The 22,004-nt window shown below is 38.2% G+C and overlaps 1 pseudogene; it reads left to right on the top strand.

Moving 5' to 3' along the window:
* Nucleotides 1-19,817: 19,817 nt before the first annotated feature.
* Nucleotides 19,818-21,378, top strand: LOC145946492 (uncharacterized; annotated as a pseudogene).
* The last annotated feature ends 626 nt before the right edge of the window (nt 21,379-22,004 follow it).

Genomic DNA, 22,004 nt, shown 5'->3' with positions numbered 1-22,004 from the left:
TTTCTTTTTCTATCCCTAACAAATAATGTATTGTTTTTAGTTTTTTATGTAAATCATATAGATATATAATATATACGATAAGAATATGTCTTTTGTAAAAATTTGTTTTAAACGTACAAAAAATATGTTTAAATTTAAATAGAATTAATATATTTATAAATGTTATTAATATGTATTTTATTGCTCAATAAAAATGTATTTTATAGTGTCATTTTATATTTCAATGTTTTAATCCTTCACGTTATTAAAATGTCATTAAAACGTCACTAAAAAATCAAAAATGGGTCACAATATCACGTTTTTTTTACGTTTTGAAATGTCGTCATCGGTCCGTGACATTAGTCCGTCATTTTTGTGTCATTTTCACGTCATTACATTGGTCATTTTTGGTCATTCCCTGACCAATTTCTAACGTCATTTTGACGTATGTCTGCTAGCTGGGGGGTTATGTGAAATTTCTGTATTTTCACCTATAATGGCAGAATCTTAAAATAAAGGGTTTTGATATCTAATTGAGGTATAAATAACTAGCATCTTATTAATTATATAAGATTATATACTGAAGATTCAGTTTATTATTCTTTTCCATTGATAAATATACAATATTGATTTATGCGATACATGATAAATTTGAATTTATACCCATTTTGGTCGAATTATGAATTTCATGTATTTGGCACTTGTGGATAGTATATAATGGCTCTACTTCATGATTTATACGAGATGCTGCAGTTAGAATTCATCATCTTATTCATGTTATTAGATATCCATTATTTTCGATGTTGAGATATGTGAAATTTCTGTATTTTCACCTATAATGGTCGAATCTTGAAATAAAGGGTTTTGACATTAAATTGTGGCATATATAACTTTGATCTTACAAGTTATACAAGATATTATATGTAGGATTCTGTTATATATTCATTTTGACTGTTTCATATATAAAAATGATTTCTGCGTTACATGTAATTTATAAATTTATACCTATATTGGTCGAATAATTAATTACAAGGATTTGATAATTTTTGAAAGTATATAACAATCAAATCTTACTATTCATATAAGTAGTAATACTATGCCGGTTCTAACACAGTGGCAATGAGGGGGGGGCGAGGGGCGAGGGGAACCCATGGCGCGGGGGAATGACGTCACGCGGGAGGCGTCCGCGATGTACCGCGAGGGGGCCGCGGGGAGGGGGAAGCGTCCGCGATTTTGGAGCCGAGTCCGCGAGGGGTCCGCGGGGAGAAAGGAACCCGCGAAAGACCGCATGAAGCTTTATTGGTGAGGGGTCCGCGGGGAGAGAGGAACGCGAAGGAGAGCGCGAGGCGCACGCGAGAGAGATGACGCAAGCGAGGCGTATACGCAAGAGCGAGAGAGATAGCGGTCGCGAGATGATGCGGCGATGGAGAGCGCGAGAGCTGATGCAGCGAAGGAGAGCGCGAGAGGCGGACGCGAGAGAGGTAACGCGGCGAAGGAGAACGCAAAGAGAGAGGCGTTCGTAAGAGAGAATTTTTTTTAATTAATATTTTTTTTCTTTTCATATTTTTTTTAAATTAATATTTTTAGGATGAGGAAGGGGAGAGGACCTATTCTAAAATAAATACATTTATTTAATATTTAAAATAATGTTTATTATATAACTGTGTGTGTGTGAATTTAAAATATAAAAATGAAAATATAATAATACAATAATAATATAAAAATATAAATTAATATAAAATGTATAATATAATAATACAATAATATAAAAATATAAATTAATATAAAATGTAATAAAGTATATAAAATTTAAAATATGAAATATAATAATACAATAATAATATAAAAATGTAAAATGTATACAGCAGCGCGATGGTGGCTGCGAGGTGGTGGGTGTCGGCGGTGGCTGCGAGGCGGATGCGGTTTCTGCATAACAAAGTTAATTAATATTTTCCTAATTTTTTAATTTATAAATATTTTAATTTATTTATTATTATAAAAATAAAGAGACTTACATGGATTGCACACTGGACACATGTTTCTTGTAAAAATTTGGTCCATCGGAGCCTGACAACCGGTACACCACTGTCCCAAAAGCTGCTCGTATTGCGCCGTTTGGTGAGTGCGCACGACGTAAATTTCAACGAAAAGATCTTGCATTCGCACAAAACACCTTGTGCACAACTTAGCACCACCCCATGGGATAATACAGACGTATCGCGCACATTCTCGTCGTATCATCCATGGCGATGATGTCCGCTGTGTACAAGTTTTGCACTCTTCTTTCGCGAGTAACACCATCGCACTCACTGTCATAGTCCGAATCGTTTGCGGGCTCAATTTCAACGTCCAAGCCCATTTCGTCGTCTGATATAGCATCAACGTCTGATCCAACTTGAACCACTATCACCTCATCATCACTATCATCAATAATTATAACCTCGTGCTCCATTATTAACAGTCTGAAACTTTATGATGGATGTACGAACACCACGGGGTTAAAAAGACTCACGTTAAAAAGAGTAGGGTATGTAAGACATAATAGCTTGAACGCTTACTCGGCACATGAGATAAGAAAACAGATGGTCCGAGACAAAGATTCCATGATGAGAAAAAGCATATGAATAATATTTAAAATTGAAACCACAATCGAACGTCAATAGAACCACGTTCGAACCACAATCGAACCTCGATCGAACCACGTTCAAACATCGATCAACCACAATCGAACCTCGATCGAACCACTTTCATACCTCGATCAACCACGTTCGAACCACAATCGAACCTCGATCGAACCACGTTCAAACATCGATCAACCACAATCGAACCTCGATCGAACCACTTTCATACCTTGATCAACCACTTTCGAACCACAATCGAACGTCAATAGAACCATGTTCGAACCACAATCGAACCTCGATCGAACACCAATCAACCACATTCAAACATCGATCAACCACCTTCGAACCACTTTCGAACCACGATCAACCACCTTCAAACCATTTTCGAACCACGTTCGTACCTCGATCGAACACCAATCAACCACCCTCAAACCACTTTCAAACCACGTTCGAACATCGATCGAACATCAATCAACCACATTAAAACCTCAATCGACTACATTTAAAAATTATAACATAAGAATGCTGTCGCATACTAAAATTAATACGAGCACGTGCTGACATATAATTCTTGTATGCATATGAGGAAAAGGAGAGATAGAGAGAACAAAGAGAATATTATTTCAATATTAATTTATTCAAAAAAAGGGTGTGGCGAATCATTGCGATGATTTGACCACCAATTAAATATTTTAAATACATTTTCTAAAGCGCAATTTTTTACATGTTTATCGCAACGTAGGCTATAGGTAGTATCTAAGTTGTTTAAGGTAGGAATATCTTCATAGTCTGCATCCAAGGTCTCAATAATGAAACCGTTTCTCGCATCGTCCATTATATCGGTCAACCATTCTCGCTTTTCATGGCCTTTTACGTACACGAGAGAGAGGATGACTCTTCTTCTTCTTGTATCATACCAGCGATAGCTGTTGTAATCAAACGCTGAGCCATGCTGTATGGAACATTTCCATCTACCCATTGCAATCCATGATGATTTCGAGTCAACCATGAGGCTTGACGTCTCTCCAATTTTATGAGCACACCCCATGGTACGGGGCATGCGAAAAAATAATGTGAAACAATGAATCCTCTTCTGAGGATCGCCGCTTCCTTCACAATAAACTGTTTATTGAAAATAAATCCTTGTAGATCCACAAACGTTGGTACAACCATATTATTGCAAGAATGTTGGACGACTGATGTCGATTGTTAAAAATCTCAATCTTTTATATCGGAGGATAATTGCTGGTTAAGTAATTTTACGAACTATGTTGGTCAACGGACAATATTCGACAACACGATCATGCAAAATGAGACAATAGGCGGTAGTATTTGCCGGTACATCTTCCTTACATTCAAATTCTATTCTCACGTCCACGGTAGAATTTTTGACAGATTCATTTTGTCGCGAACAATCAATAACTGCGAGAGGACCGCAATGTAGAAATTTTGCTTTAAATAGTTAGTACATTCTCAATATCACACCCGTAATAAGATTTGCGAAAACGAGAGTACATATCATACAGAATCGACCATCTGTTTTTATCGAAATCTAAATTTAAATCATCGTAGGGATAAGATTCCGAGTTTAGATATAGCTTAACGTTGGCTAATTTACAATGATCGAATGTAGTATTATCTTTTGTCATAACATTCTTTTTACCAGTCTGCAGTGCAAAGATCACATATCGCGGCTTTTCCAGCTGAGAGGCGGTTTTCACAGTCCACGAATGCTTGGTCGTACTATGTAACAGCGGAAATTCATACAGATCCCAAGAGCGAAAACTCATGTTTAAGAATCGCCCGCTTTCCAATGCTCGTAACAAGGATAGTTTATTGATTTCGTTCAATATTACATGCGGCATACGCCATTGTATCTTGATCAATTCAATATCAGCTTCCGCACGTCCATACAGACAATTGTTGTCGTTGCGCGAACGTATCAAAATTAATTCATGGCGAGCGTTAATCACAACTTGCTTGTAATCTTCGCAAAATCCCAACAGCATGTTGAGCGGTACGCAAAAGTTAAACATGCAACTATCACCACATGATCCATTATGTGTCATATCCCACCCGGCATTCTTCAAGATTTTACTTCTCTCGGTAGTTAAAGAGATATAATTTTTCAACGTAGAAGTTATTCCAACATTTCTGTTGCGATCAATCTCCACACCATCGAGTTCATATCGAATTTCATCAAACATGAATGCAACGCAGTTATTTGCCAATACCAGCGTTTCATTTGCATCTATTTTAGATATCATCAACTTTCCCTCAACATACAGAAAGCTTTCGCACGGTAACGTGTACAAATCCTGGTGGTGTATAGGTATCCGTATCTCATCGCTATGTCCAAGCGATGAGTTGGCATATGGATTGTACGTATATGTCTCAACCTTGACGATACGATCATCAAAGACTGGTTCACCACCAATATTCAAAATATCAATCATCTTTTCGTACGATGAATCCCAATGATTTTAAAAATTCGCGATTCAATGCGCTGAGTTTCTTTTTAGTGTAACGAGATCTCTGATTATTGTCGCTCACTGCCGCAGTTGCTCTCGCAAAAGTATTGTCCCTCGTAATGTCCCTCGTAAAATTATTATCTCTCACGTGCTCCGTATCATTTAGCACGAGCATCACACGCTAATTTTGTCGACGCCGTACGTGCAATCTTACAGTAACTTCCTCTCCTCGAAAATCCAACAATCGTCCTTCTTGATCAACAATGCGTATCGTTAGATCAGTAATGCTCCGTACGACGATCGGGAGATAAATGATCTGTGCAGGCGTTTCCGATATCTTATATCCTGGCGGCACGCTCGGTGAAAATTCATGTATCGTGTGTACGCGCTTGTCATTACTGTACGCACCAGTGGTGACGCTACATTCTATACGGATAATATTCACGCTAATAATATTTATAGGTAAATCCGAATCATGCCATTTGTGAGGTTGCAATATACGATTCGATGAGAATCCCAACAACGATCCTATATTGTGTGGTTTATTAAAGTTTATTCTATAGATGCATTTGATTTCGCTCTTTAGAGTATTATGATTGGCGCGAAGCGCTATTGCATCTTCATTCTGCTCTTTATTGGAAGGATATTGTGAAATTGCACGTCTCAGATACTCATCTATAGCATGTATTTCGTATGATCCTTCGGGTATTGTAATTTCCTTGTCATCGTTATCAAAGTAAAATTTATTATTCTTAGAATTTACATTCGGAATCGTATGATAAGTTTCAAAATCTGTTAAACCGAGCTCATAATCACCATTCGATAAATCTATAGCTGGAAAGTAGCTTACAGCGAGAACGCTACTTTTGCCAGTCAACGTTAGTGTTAGCGACATGTTGTCAAACTGAATCGTGATGATGGATTGACAGGTTTTATATCAACCGTTTGAAGAAATCATAAACACAATTGTCCACAATTATTCTGATTATAATTTTGATAGGATGTGTGATTGTATTCTATTTTCGTAACATTTAAATATTGCACCAATTCTTTGGGTGGTTGAAGATTGCCAAAACTATCGAAATATATTGCTCGATTTCCTCTCTTTACATATGCCACCCAATGAGTACCGGAACCATCAACGTCATCCAAATTTACAATACCGCTTTCATTTTGTCGTATACCGCTTATCGGTAAATTATTGCGCATGAAAACACCTCTAAAGAATGGTATACGCATACGTCTTGCCAGTTGTTGCAATTGTACATTAGTTGTTACACCCACAGGCATTTTTAGCGTTTTTTTGACGTTTTTTTTTTCTTAGTTGAGAATCCCTGTCCATGCTTGTATGGAGCGAGATAAACTCCACGACCTTCCATAGCGCGATTATGAAGTTGCATTTCTTCAAGCTGACATTGCGCAGCCTTGCTATCATTCACAGCCTTTGCGACTCCCGCTGCTCCACCGGCCAACGAACCGAGAACTCCCAACAATGGTAAAATTGGCAAGATACCACCACGCTTCGCCACAGGCAGTATTCGTTTCTTCTTCTTTTTCAAAGATTTTTTCGTCTTCATCCCCATACCGAATTTTGTCTTTGCTTTCATAGCTGCCCAAACAGTCGTAGCGGTTGCTCTTTCACCAAGAGTCGAATCTCTCGCAGTAATACGTTTTCGCGCTTTCGCAGCGAGTATATTATCAGCAACGTGTCGTTCTCTGAGGGCGTTGCTTTGAGAATATGCAATGTCGTGCTCACGACATGCGGCATCCAATGGATTAATACCTCGATCACCTCTAGCCAATCGCTTTTCCAAATGAGTCCCCGGACCGCAAAACTGATAGCCGGGGATATGGAATTCGATCGGCGTTTATCGCGCGATTAACGAGACCACTACCTATTTTCGTTGATATTCGCTGCAATCCTTTATCATCGGCGCTGGACCGTCGATGTGCGTTTACTGCCACGGTCGATTGTAATGTTTGAAACAGCGGCGACAGGTCTGAATCTCTGGATCCGCCTTTATGTGTTCCGGAAGCTTGTCCCACACGTAGTGGATGTGATTTTCATATCTCAATAAAAATGCTTTTGGCACAAATTGCAGCTGTTCGGCGCTTAAACCGTGAATATCGGAAGCACTTGTTAGCAGAATAAACATTTTTTCGGTACTGAGCGATTCATGGTTCCGCGCAGCTATAAATAGGCTCTCCGTGACTCATTCATTCATTCGAGAGAAAACATGCGGTTCGTTCAGCAATCGACGATAATCAAGGTTACAAATTTCGACGATAAAACACGGTTAATGTTGGATAAAGAAATACGCAGACATGGAAACATGCTACCAAATACTATACGCGATATCATCTGCGGCCCCTCGAATTGCGGTAAAACTAACACGTTGATTAGTTTGATAGAAAGCCCGTATGGTGTTCGCTTTGAGAACATTTACGTTTACTCGAAATCGCTTCAACAACCGAAATATCAATATTTGGAAAATTTGCTATCACCGATAGAAGAAATTGGTTATTTTACATTCTCTAATAATAGCGATGTCATTCCACCGAGTGAGGCGCTTCCGAATTCCATTTTTATCTTTGATGACATGGCATGCGACAAGCAAGATATGATAAGAGAGTACTTTGCAATGGGACGACACTCGAGCGTCGACTGTTTCTATCTTTATCAAACGTATGCCAAGATACCCAAGCATCTTATACGTGACAATGCAAACTTATTAATTTTATTTAAACAAGATGGGACAAACTTGAAACATGTGTACAACGATCACGTAAATACAGATATGTCTTACGATAATTTTCGCGCTTTTTGCCAGAAATGTTGGCAACATAAATATGGATTCGCGGCGATTGACAAGGACAGTCCGCTGACTAATGGGCGATATAGAAAAGGATTTAATGAATTTGCAATACCGCAAAGCAATTAGTCGCTTTCAACACATTGATCGAGCAACGTCTAAATTGCAACATGATGAATATCGATCGTGAAAAGATTGTGAGAGAGATTGCGAAAACGAGCGATTCAATCCGTAAAAAATATCGTTTCTTGAAAACTGGTAAAATGGAGGAGGATGATGCATTGGAGAGGCATTTTAAACCAATCTCTGAACCTCTGAAACAGCTTGTTGAAAATACAGTCGGTGTTGAGTCTGGTGAAGAAAAGATTGAACCATCGAGTATGCTCGGAGAGAAAAAAGAGTTTAAAACAAAGCGATCAAATATATCATTGAGCGGTATAACTTCTACTCCAAAGCGAATCAAAAGCAGGCGAATGCAACAATTATTGGATGCAACTACTTCTACTCCGATACAAGATGTACAACCAAGGCAATTATTGCATGATAAGACGTCTATCGAGGAAATTTTCGAGACTTCACCTGAATCGCTTGTGACATCAATTCAACATTCATTACAAACATCTGAGGGTCAAAATTCATTGCGAAATCACCTGGGTCCACTTGCTCAAAAATATGTGGCAGCTATATTGAGACAAGATAAAAATTCCAAGATGGATTACGTATACGGTGTTAAATTTATCGACAAAGGAATGATGCTCGGTAATAAAAATTTTGATGTGGATAAAAATGATAATATAATTATCGATGGATCAAAATATGTTGGAACAGCAGGTCTTTACGAGTTGGTTTTCAAGAGAATTCCCGACGATGAAATATATACTGCAAATGACTTGCAGAACTACAAAAGTATATTAATAAGAACAAATGCGCACAGACGAAATGGTAATGTGAATCAGCCAGTATTAGGTAACAAGGGATACAAATATAAATATATAATTGCACCATTATTCTCTGATAAAAAATCTGGAAAAGGTATACCGCGTGCTATGATCTTAAACAATAATAAGATTGATTACGTGCATTGGAATGATCCCAACGAGTTGGTAGATCGTCTGCGATTGCTCGAAGCTTCACGTCAAGCCGGCAACAACGCCCACGACAATGAAATATTGTCGATTATCGAGGAACTTTACGAAGCTGGTATTATTATAAAATAAGTTATACATCCACGATACGAGTCAGTCTGTCAATATTAGTGGTATCGAAATGTCGATTAATAAATTTGGATTATCACTTGGAACGTCAAATAATAATTCATATTATCAATGGAATGGATTACTAAGAAATTACGTGAGCGATAACACTCTGTGTCTAACAACCTCCGGCTATGACGCAAGGTCGGGCAAGATACGACGTGTAGTGCAACCGGAAGATGATAATGATGCAGCCAACAAACGATATGTCGAAGCGAGTGTCAAGCTTTTGAGAGATCAACAGAAAGAAATTGAGAAAAAAATAATCAGGCTTGAAAGGAATATGCAGGCGCTATTATTAACGCTGGATAAAATGGCTGTAACGCAGCCTACATCAAAAGATATATAAAGAACTGTACGTGAAAATTATATCACATTATTACAAATATGCCTCGATCAAACACCTCTGAAAAGCAGCTACTCGTGGAGGAATTGCACGCTCCAGCGAGAAGAAATTTTCCGCGTAGACGCGTCATAGTACGTGGATACGACGACCTGTGGCAAGCTGACGTGGTCGAGATGCGTCCTTATGCAAGAGTCAACAAAGGATACAATTACATACTCACCGTCATCGATGTATTGAGCAAGTATGCATGGGCCGTGCCGCTCAAGAATAAGAGCGGACGCGAAACAGCTGACGCTATCTCCGAGATAATTCGAGATAGCAAGAGATGTCCGAGAAACGTACAAACCGATAGAGGAAAAGAATTTTACAATGCAAATGTGCAGAAACTCGTAAAAAAACACAACATCAATCATTACTCGACGTATTCTGTTATGAAAGCCTCAGTGGTGGAACGATTTAATCGTACTTTAAAGAACAATATGTGGAAAATGTTTACACTTAATGGCAATTACAAGTGGATCGACGCGTGTGTGTAAAAATTGCTGCTCCGGGAAGATTCAAAGTAGGCTGTCAGGTACGCGTGAGTAAATTCAAGACCGTCTTCGAAAAAGGTTTTACACCACATTGGACTACCGAAATATTTAAAATTATCAAAGTGCAGAAAACTAATCCTGCGACATATATACTTGAAGATTTGCGCGGAAATTCCGTCGCCGGAGGATTCTACGAGTACGAGTTACATCATGTTGCAAATCCCGATGTATATCTCGTGGAAAAGGTTTTGCGGAAAAAAGGCGATGATGTTTATGTGAAATGGTTGGGACTGGATAAATCTCACAACTCATGGATTCATAAAAATAATTTATTATAAACATTTATTTAAAATATTGTACACTGTTTATTTTACAATATATTTATCTAATAATTTTATAAATACAAATATACATGTAATATACATATTTATACAAAATATACATATTTTACAACAAATATTATTTACAAAAGTATTTTATAATGCCCCATGGTAATGTATCAGTAGTTTCAGGTATGATATACCGCTTGTCATCGTGAGGACTTAGAGCAATTTTCGTCTCGCGAATGGTGTATACTTCATGCAATTTCGATCTTATACATGACTGACTACGTGTCATTTCAATCTCTTCATTCAAGCAACGCGTGTAATCATCAAACGTTATCGTTCTCGCGACAACGTTACTCTTGACACCTTTTACCTTTTTCATATCTTTCTTGCCATCCACTCGCAAGACATACATTTTTGCTCTAAACCCTACAAATTCGGTCATAATCACACCGTTGTTTTCATCTTTCATTAGCCCGGGTACCTTTTTATTCACGAGCGGTATACCGTACACATTGCCTGCAGTGTAATCGCTCGTATCAAATTTGTCGAGGTTGTGCTTTATATTCTCGTACACATCTTCGCATTCGATGTGGTATATTAGGCTGTCTGTATCGGTGTACATTTCGGCATCTGTCATGATACAGCGGTGACATGTACTCATGATGAAATTCATATAAACATGTTTTGGAGATGTCGAGTATGCACATGTCAACATAGATTGGTTTATAAAATTTTACCTCGAGTTTGCATAATTCGACAGCGATTAGATTTTCAGAAAAGATGCTTCTACTGTGGAAATTTGGTTTCGCAATTGCCTCTGCACCGTATCTTCCTTCCCAATGTGTGATAAGTTTTACATCAACCCGATTACGCACATTTTCCATCGTTTTGCCGAATACTGCATTATTCATCAATTTATATAAATTTTTTTCAAAATCATTTTTTGCTTGCGTTCTAAATTGCGTATTAAGTTCGATATAATTTCGAAGCCATGGAGATTGCGCGAATTGTAATATGCGATGTATTTTTGCAACGCGAAGGCCGTGACGCGTACATTGCTGCAGGTTGCGGTAGTGTATCACATATCGCTTCTTTTTGTATAGCGTTGCGAGAAGGTTATCTTCCCGCTTGCCTGGCGGCTTGTCGCGTGTCGGGCAAAACGGTAGGTCAGTGTGCGTGTCGTGAAGATGTCGCGGATATTCTAAATCTACCTCGAGGATGTAGCCTGTGGGTGAATCGAGCGCGATAGATGATGTGTCGAAATTAGATACATCGTCGACCCATTGAAAATCAGCATAAGGCAATGGTTGACACATTGCCCATCCATACAAATTATTTACATCGAAATACATTAGATATGAAGATGGTTTCAATGGATCGTACGACTGCATGTACTTGTTATTAGCGTGTGCATATCTGTTTGAACATTGACTCAGACCGCCGCGTATACCCCGTTCGATAAACATTACCATGTCAACGTCTGTAAGTAATTCGAACGTAATTTTTGTGTGCTTTAACATGGCGTCCCACGTATACCCGGGGAGAATATAGTAATACGCGGGGTCGAGCCCATAACTCTCGATACATTTATCCCGGAAATTTTCAAAAATGTCAGCTAATAACATAACATCAGTTTTTAAATATAAGTCGTTATATTCGCCCAGCGTCCGAATGGAGAACCGCTCCCAGACGTTTTCGGCGTGCGCGTAATCGTTCTCGGATACTGTATCGCCGGTCAAGGAACTGTAAAATGATTCGCGCGGTGGTAGACATGTATCATGCAACCTTTCAAAACAGTTGATGTATTCGTATGGAAAGACATCTTTCCGTGTTAATAATTCGAAATTTTCGGTGGATAAATTTTGAAATTTCAATTGTAAATTTTTGAGTTTATCTTTACTTAGAAATGATGCCAATTTGTCGAGACTAGTATTGAGAAATTTATACGAATCGATAAAACGTAATTTAATATTTCTGGATTTGTCTTCTGCAATTTGAACATTTTTTGTAAATGATATATAGTTTTCTTTAGTTATTGGAAGTAATTCGATTCCCCCTTCGAACGCTGTAGCTATTTCCTTAATTATGAAATGTGAGTCGTAACCGGATAAATTATGAAATACTATTGGAATACAAAAAGAGTTTTTATAATTTTAGTTGCAATTTGAGTGTGCTGGACCTCTGTACCGCCCGGTCAGATGGCAATGATCGCGTACGCGTGTATCATCATCATCTTGCGTGAATGGTTTCTCACATATATGACAATGCGTCGCGCTATGAAATTTTTCCCACTCGTCTAATGTTAAATTTATCATGGGGACGTTCGTTGCTAAAATATTCTTTACGCGTATCGCTAAATTTTGTAGTTGTCGGAAAACCACGAAACGCAATCTACACTACGACGAGAATAATACTCGGATAATGAATCGTCATATGAGCAATGTACATAATATGCTATACTAAATACTTGGTGATGTTGATATAAATTCTTTTCTTCTTCCTTCTTATCCGTCTTTGTCAGCACACATTCGAGGTCTGCGTATGCGACAAAAGGAAGTCGCTCTTTCCTGGTGTAGTTGGTGAACCTGAGCCACTTGTCCTTATCGCTCGGTAACCGGATAGCGCAGTCATTCATCTTTCCGCAGTCTACTGTATGTGACTGCAACTTGTCTTCCGAACCGAAATAATGCAGACATCTGTAAAATAACAATTATAAACAATTGCACATTTATTTATATAATTTGCAATAAATTTACATACCGATCGCAGATATATTTCTTGTGATCATGTTTGCACAATTGTGAGCTGACAAGCCGGGAGAGATTCTTGATCCAGGCGAAATGTCCAATGTTGTTGCTGTCTTCCACATACAGCAAGTTGACGTGTCTGTCTTTCTTTTGCTCCGAAAGACGTATCGAGACAATGTTCTTTTCTTCGATGCTGTACACATTTATCGAAATGTTGTTTGATAGTTCAAACTTTTTAATTTGATTCACAGTCACTGGAAACTCAATGTCCTGGATATTCAACACTGTTGTGTAGTGCGGATATGATGATTCCCGTTCCACATTTCTTTCTGCGGGGTACAGAGCAGCGACACATAATTCTAACATTTCATTTGAGGATGATGTCATAGCAGCCGCGCATCGGCGCTTGAAAATTTTGAACATGTTGCATTTTGCACATTTTGACCTTGACAATAATTCTAACATTTCATTTGAGGATGATGTCATAGCAGCCGCGCATCGGCGCTTGAAAATTTTGAACATGTTGCATTTTGCACATTTTGACCTTGACAATAATTCTAACATTTCATTTGAGGATGATGTCATAGCAGCCGCGCATCGGCGCTTGAAAATTTTGAATATGTTGCATTTTGAACACCTGGGACTGATGTCATAGCAGCAGCTGTGCATCGGTGCTTTGATTGGTTGAAAATAATATTGGATCAGCAATAATCCCCACCCTATCACAGTGGATATTATGGATAAAATTTAAAAATAATTTAGTATCACATTGATCACTCGATTGAAAAGGTTCTTTTAAAATGTACTCCGCCAGCATGAATTATTACGTTCCAGTACAAGAGAGCAATGTTTTGTGCAAGAAGAAATGTGACGAGTAAGTTTCAATATTATCTGTTAAATGAATTTTTCAATAAACAACTTTTTTTTTTGTTGTTAAATAATTATTTTCAATAAAATTTTTGTAGCGCTTCATCTCATCGTGCGGCTCGTATACTTGGAAGAAGATACGTCTTAACCCCAACATCATACAAATATTTGGAAATAGGAATCAGCGTCGGAATAATATCCTATGTGGAATTGGCTCTCGGTGATAATCGAGGCAATCAAATAATATTACCCATTGAAACATGGAAATCTCTAATGCGGAAACGAGTAGACATTGAGCAGCTAACTGAAACTCCGCTATGGATTAGTGATCTGACACTCGAAGCGGTTAACATGTATACTTCAAAAATTATAACAATTACATTATCTGATAATTCATTGTACATGAAACCATCAACGTTACTACATTTATTCGATTTCGACAAATGTATTGATCATATGTATTCCTGGCTGTGTGAGAATACTCATAGTGTTAATGAAAAATTTAAGCAATTTGTAAATATTTTACAATGTTATAATATCCGCGATGTGAGCAATGCCGCAAAGGCGATAAGTGATAGTAATATGTTTAATAGCGAATCACTTATAGATTGTGAATTGATAACTTGTGCTATAAATGAAATTATTTATAATGCTTGCAACAAATAAATTATTTTACTGTTAAACTGTGTTTAATTATTTCTTTCCCGCCCCTGTTCTATATGTATATGAATAGTATGATGTGCACATGCATTATCAGCAAAACTCTTTGGAGATGTAGAAAAATGATGAGCTAGATGATACTCCAGTTAGAACAGAGAGATGAAGAGATGAAGAGAGATGTGGAATTAAAATCAAGAGGGGAGCAACATTATAATATATGCATCGTGTCATAGAGTAGTAGACTTATACTTGCATGCTCGTGCTGCGCGGTTGCATGAAACTGTAAGATATACTCTAATTGAAGGGAAAACGTGTTGCAACTGTAGATGCTCCCTAAATCAGATTTTATCGTGCAGTGTGTCCTATTTGCACATATTAAACTGTTAAAAATTAAAACACTTAAAGTGTGAATTCTGCAAGTGCTGTGAAGATGGTAACTCTGATGAAATATATTGCATCACTGGAAAAAGATGTGTTAGAAATTGCTGATGGAAAGAGAAAATTTTGCAGTGCGTCAGACTGAAAGTGGTAAAGTGAGTTATCTGTTCTGGGAGTTAGATTGTGATGAATGTATCGACTTGTTAGAAGGACAATGCTCACAAGAACTATTGACATTTGTAGACCTGACAATAAACCCGAAAAATTTTTTAATTAAAAATTTGCAATCACGGACAGCTCGAATCGCGCGACTTGAAAGAGAAAGAAAATTTCTACGCAAATGTTACTTAAGCGTAGATACCAGTGTTCCTGCGCTTTCGACACACACTCCGGTGAATTCAATCGTCCAGATGATACATGGACGAGAAATAGGTTTGAGAAAACGTCATACAGCTACTCTACATATTCAAATATCTAATAATTTCCTAAAACCCACATAACCCTAAGTTCCGTCGGTTCTCCGCGGAACCAGGGGTCTCCTTGGAGATTTCCCCTGCGATATAAAAAAAAATAAAAAAAAAATAAAAAAAAATAGATATCGCAATTTCCTTGTGAGCATGGCGACTTCTTTGAGAAGGAATAAATGTAGTAAGTATCTCTTTAAATTTATAATAAATAAAAAATTTTAAAGATTATTAATATTTTTTGTGTTATACAGGAGTCCCGCCCAGCCGTCGCCTCCGCTTGCTGCTTCAACCATCATCACCTCATCATCACCATCACCATCGCTCAACACCGCTCCACATCCCCCTATATATTTTATTTTTTGATTATATATTGTATTATTATATTTTCATTTTTATATTTTAAATTTTTAAATTTACACACACACACACACATTTTGTAAATACACACACACACACAATTATCAATATTACACATACTCATTTTAAAAATAAACATTATTTTAAATATTAAATAAATGTTTATTTTAGAATAGGTCCTCTCCCCTTCCTCATCCTAAAAATATTAATTTAAAAAAAATATAAAAAGAAAAAAAATATTAATTAAAAAAAATTCTCTCTTACGAACGCCTCTCTCTTTGCGTTCTCCTTCGCCGCGTTACCTCTCTCGCGTCCGCCTCTCGCGCTCTCCTTCGCTGCATCAACTCTCGCGCTCTCCATCGCCGCATCATCTCGCGACCGCTATCTCTCTCGCTCTTGCGTATACGCCTCGCTTGCGTCATCTCTCTCGCGTGCGCCTCGCGCTCTCCTTCGCGTCATCTCGCTACCTAGCCATCTCGCACTATCTCTCTCGCTCTTGCATATACGCCTCGCTTGCGTCATCTCTCTCTCATGTTCGCCTCGCGCTCTCCTTCGCGTTCCTCTCTCCCCGCGGACCCCTCACCAAAAAGCTTCATGCGGTCTTTCGCGGGTTCCTCTCTCCCCGCGGACCCCTCGCGGACCCAGCTCCAAAATCGCGAACGCCTCCCCCTCCCCGCGGACCCCTCGCGGACCCTGCATCTAAATCGCGGACGCTTCCCCCTCCCAGCGGACCCTTCGCGGACCCGGCACCAAAATCGCGGACGCTCCCCCCTCCCCGCGGACCCCACGCGGACCCGGCACCTAAATCGCGGACGCTCCCCCCTCCCCGCGGACCCTAAAATCGCGGACGCTCCCCCCTCCCCGCGGACCCCTCACGGACCCGGTACCTAAATCGCGGACGCTTCCCCCTCCCCGCGGCCCCCTCGCGGTACATCGCGGTACATCGCGGACGCCTCCCGCGTGACGTCATTCCCCCTCCCCGCGTGACGTCATTCCCCCGCGCCCTGGGTTTCCCTCGCCCCTCACCCCCCCTCATTGCCCCTGAGTTAGCCCGGCATAGCCGGCATAACATTACTACTCATATAAGATACTGCACTGGGAATCTTGTATCTTATTTCTAGTAATAGAGATATTAATTTATTTAGTCTCTAAGATATGTAAAAATTTAGTATTCTGGTCGAATCTTAAAATAAAGGGTTTTTACTTAGAATTGTGGCATATATAACTTGCATTTTACTACCCAGATAGCCAAATCTGTCAAGAGCATGTATTAAAACTGTGTGCTATATATTTTTGCCAGCAAAAAAACTGCAGATTTTATACAAAACTTGTTATATCAGATAATGATGGCAGAACGTTGGCAGAAATGTTATAAAATCTGCTGACATAATTTGGCAGCAAGTCAGTAGCAGAAATCAAGCAGGATTTGTATAGAATTATCATAGCAGATTGGTAGTAGAAACCGAGCAGGATTTGCGCAACGCAGTTTGGTGTCAGATTGACGGCAGAAATCGAGCAAGATTTGCGCGCGCACAATCTGATGGCAAATTGACAACAGGATCTGCATTTTGCAGTTATTTAATAGTTCCTTCACCTACCGCTATGTGATGTATTTTCTCGCAATCAAATTTGTGTTAAAAATAGATATAAAGTCTGCAAGTCGTGGCTATTAATAAAAGATCAAAAGTATATTTTTCTATCAGTTTAATTTTTGATATCTGACAAGTCTAACATGAGAATATTAAACTTATTAGAATCAATAGGATATACATGAAAAATTATCCATTTACTTTCTATTTAAAGCATAAAGCAGAATTTAATTCTCATATAAATTATATCTTAAATTTTATAAATTATATAAATTTAATTATTTTTACAATTTATTTTATTAATTTAATTAATAGATTAAATTGAACATTTAATTGCTATGTGAGATATAACTACATACAATATAATATGTTATACATTAAATATATTTATGAAAAAAAAAATTATAAGTAGCGGATAACACGTCTTATGCATCTGTTATATTCATCGAAAAATATTGAATTTTATTATACTTATATATTCAAATGGCAAGGAACTGTGCAGATCCTGCTCGATTTCTGCCGCCAATCTGCTATTAGATTGCGTTTGACAGATCTGTTCGGTTTCTGCCGCCAATCTGCCATCAAACTATATGTGCAGATCTGCTCGGTTTCTGCCGCCAATCTGCTGTCAGATTTTGCTTACTAACTATGCTAGCAGAATATCATCAATTGCGGACACAGTGGATAGGAATCTGCTGTAAAGTCATGATTAGATCTGCTGTCATACTGCCGACATGCTGCTAACATTTTGCTATCTGGGTAGTAATAAGAAACGACACGCAACTGCGCGATAGTCGTATATTTTTTCAGTTATTCGTGAGAGAATCGAACCAATTTATGTTGTTTAATATTATTTGACGCTCTGTAAATCGCGGAGAGAGCGCTGATGAAAGGTAGGCGCGTAGTGCAAGAAAGTGCACAAATTTTATTAGAAACCTATGTGCGAGAGTTGCATCCGTCTACATTTGTGGGCGGATTTACTTTGTATTATAAATTTTGTTTTGTACGAGTCGCGTACGACGCCCGAGAGCCGCAAGGAAAGCGGAGGAACGTCAAAAACGCGAAAGTGTAGAAAGGAATACACTTTGCTATACTGGGTTGTGTGCACTTTGGTGCACTTTTCGGTTAATTTGCATTATTTCAAGTACCTGAGTTATTATTATATTATAGAACGCGCAGGCAAAACGTTCGAGACGCGCGAGAGCCAATCGGAAGGAAAATATACCCGGACGAGTGGAGAGCGTTAGTTATTTTGAATATTTAAATTATTTACGTTATAACATTTATTTACTGTGCAAATTTAGTCTGTTAGAACCCCGAGAGAGCAGCGGCACACGCTTATTATTATTAGTTATGCGAAAACTCGGTACTTGACAAACGCGCATGCGCGAGCGGCGAAACACTGCGCACGCGTCGAGCCGCCGAATGTGGGGATGGCGGTATATAAGCGAGCGACAGGAGCGCTCCAGGCTTCTTCTTCTTCGTCTTCGAACATCGTCGGAACGTCTTCGAGATTTTATTCGGAAATAGTTGAAGAATAAAGTTTCGGTTTCGCGATAGATAAGCCCGGTGGGTTATTCCGACAAACGAATCACGGCACATGTCAGCGCGATCGGATGTAACAGTCAAATAAACGAATCGCGAACGCATGTGAAATAACTTCGCATATGCAAGTTTAGCAGAGTCTGAAACTAAACGCGTCTCAGGATTCGCGAGCGGAATAATTTCTCGGCCTGTCGGGAAACCGCTAAACAACACGGATTATAAAACGCGTCATTCTCTCAAAGCTATTGTCGCGGCGTGGACCAAGAGTCCCTGTGTAACTTCTGTGATACGGGATATTCCTGTAAAGTGAGAAATAAATTATATTTATTATATATTACTAAAATCAGAAGTGTTGTGAACTTACCCACTGTAAATCCACCGAATCCTGTATAAGTCCGTGGCGCGGCATCCTCGTTGAATGGTTGTCCTAGGAAACCTGAAACAGAGAAAAGGGAATTAGTACGAGTGGAAAATAAAGCCTGGAAGGGAATCAAACATCCGGAAAGGTGATTGCGTCATACGACGCCATACTACGCAGAAGGACGGTTGAACAAAGGACCGTTACTGATTGCGTCATAAGGCGGCCATCTTGCCGCTACACAAAGGAATTGATACGCAGCAGCGGTGTCATCCGATATCCTTGTTCGTTGGGTGGTAAAACGAACTGGCGACCGTAATATCAAAGGTAAAGGTACGATTTCATGGTGTCGCTTGTCGCAGCGATGAGTGGTCACGTTACCGAATTCTTCACCATTTTGTTCGCTTTCTTGTCGCCAGCGACGCCGCTGAAAAGTTGGATTGAACCCAACTTTTAGCGACGTCGCTATCACGTAATAAATTTGAAAAGAAAATAAGTTTGAACATGGAACTGCAAGATGTAAGTACAATAAATAAATAAATAAATATATTTATTAGATTAAAATATTGGGATTAAAAAATCGAAAATGATAACGATAAACGATTAGTAGAATGAATGATCTAATTTGTTATAATTTTGAGGTTAACTGTGATCACACATCTCATAACTGTGTACAGCAGATTGTTAAAATTGCGATAATTTCACGCAATTTTCAGATAGCTCTTGTACATACTTGTGGAATATGTGAAGAAATCATTGATAAAGAAATTATTCCGACTCATAGTTATGTGGAAGGATACACCCGATTGTTCATTGACGAAAATTTGTATTTCTATCCATTAACAGGTATAATATATGTATATTTACTTAATTTTTGTTTTATTATCGAAAAGAATAGTAAATTTCTACTAAAATTTCTACTATTATTTGTAGAGAATAATCACATTATTTGACGAAGCCTTGTTAACCACAAAGAAGTCGTCTTGCCGGTTCGTGAAAACATTCCAGGTAAATAGAAATTGATTGAAATCCTGAAAGTTGCAATAATAAAGGCCAATGTAAATTGATTTTAGGAACTATTAAAATACTTTCTGCACTAAACAAAGAAACATCATGGGGGGTAAATGAAAGATCTACCAATAAAAGAGATTATCGAAGAGCCATAAAGTTCACGTTAAATTACGACAATGAGGAACTCTTAATTTTATCCGTTCAAGAAAGAAGACCTCTCTGGGATTTTACTATTCTACTAGAGCAGCGATGTCAACGATTGACAAAAAAACTGTAGGATGAAGTGTCTGAAGCATTAGGAGGTAAAGAGAACATTAAAAACATTCGCGGCTGAAATACTTAAAATACATTTCTCTTACAGGTAAACTTAGCGGGGAAGAAGCAAAAAAAATTTTAAAATTTACACGACGCCTACCGACGGATAATTCACTCCGAAAATCACCCTAGTGGATCGGCTAGACCTCCCCCTACAAAAAAATGGCATCATTACGACTCTATGGAGTTTCTGCGCGACCTGTGCCTTGTCAAAAGGTAAGAATTAAATATTTTGATTATGTACGTTTTCGAACTGTTTCGTTTCTGACTTGTAATTTTTATATTTCTAGGGGAAAAGCTTCTAATATTGATGGTGATGATTCTTCAAGTAGTATTAACGACCTAATAAGTCATGGTGATGTAATTGGCGATGACAATGATCAATCAGAGTTAGAAGCAGGTACTTGACCTACATAATAATAAAATAAAAATTAATTAATAATAATAAATAAATTAATAATAAATTAATAATAACCAATAAATTGCAGGTGCGCCAATTAAAAGAAAGAAGAGTTCGGGACAGCAGTCTAGTGCACTAGAAAGAATTGCTGATTCACTCTGTCAACCACCAACTCCATTTGTGATACCGGCAGCACCCAAACTCGATGAAATTGATTCAACTGTAGGAGTTATTGGAAGCAGGTTGAGACAGATGCATAAAAAGAATCAATTATATGTTATTCAACAAATAATGACCTTAACTTATGATATACTTAAAAAAGACGAGCTTATTGATTAAGTCTATCATTCTATTTTTCCAGTCGAGAACGTTCAGTTTTGGTTTGTTTATTTAATGTTTAGTTTTGGTTTGTTTATTTAATTCTATTATTTAATTATATATTGTTTCGGTCATATAAATATATTAATATATAGTTTATAATAATGTTTATATATATTTCTGATAAAGTTGATGTTTCTGATTAAAAAAAAGTTGATATATGTTTCTAATAAAGTTTAAATCAATTTCACTAATATTTCAGTTTTTATTTTATTACAGATTTTTAAACAAATCAAATTACATAATACAAATATATATACTGTTACGTCCGCGGGACCGAATCCGCGAAAGATCGCTATTGACCGCGACACGCAACCGCCGTTCACTCGTACACCGTGAAATAAACGTGCTCTCGTTTATAAAGGAAAGACCTTTATTATAGAAACGATATGAAGAAATATAATAAATGGGAATTGGGAAATATTAGACCGAGAGAACCGAATATGTCCGCTCGTGACAGCCGCGGAACTCGGACTCAGCAGAAGACAGCTGCTGACAAACAATTCATAACGACGCCTTGACAACGCGATGTTCCTCGATCTCACGGAAGACTCGATGATCTTAGACGGATACAGGGACGTATCGCA

Source organism: Prenolepis imparis, unplaced genomic scaffold (assembly GCF_030444845.1).
Source record: "Prenolepis imparis isolate NDT839.2.m4 unplaced genomic scaffold, iyPreImpa1.0 SCAF_16, whole genome shotgun sequence".
NCBI classification, from domain to species: Eukaryota; Metazoa; Arthropoda; class Insecta; order Hymenoptera; family Formicidae; genus Prenolepis; species Prenolepis imparis.
This window is presented reverse-complemented; position numbering and strand designations above follow the sequence as displayed.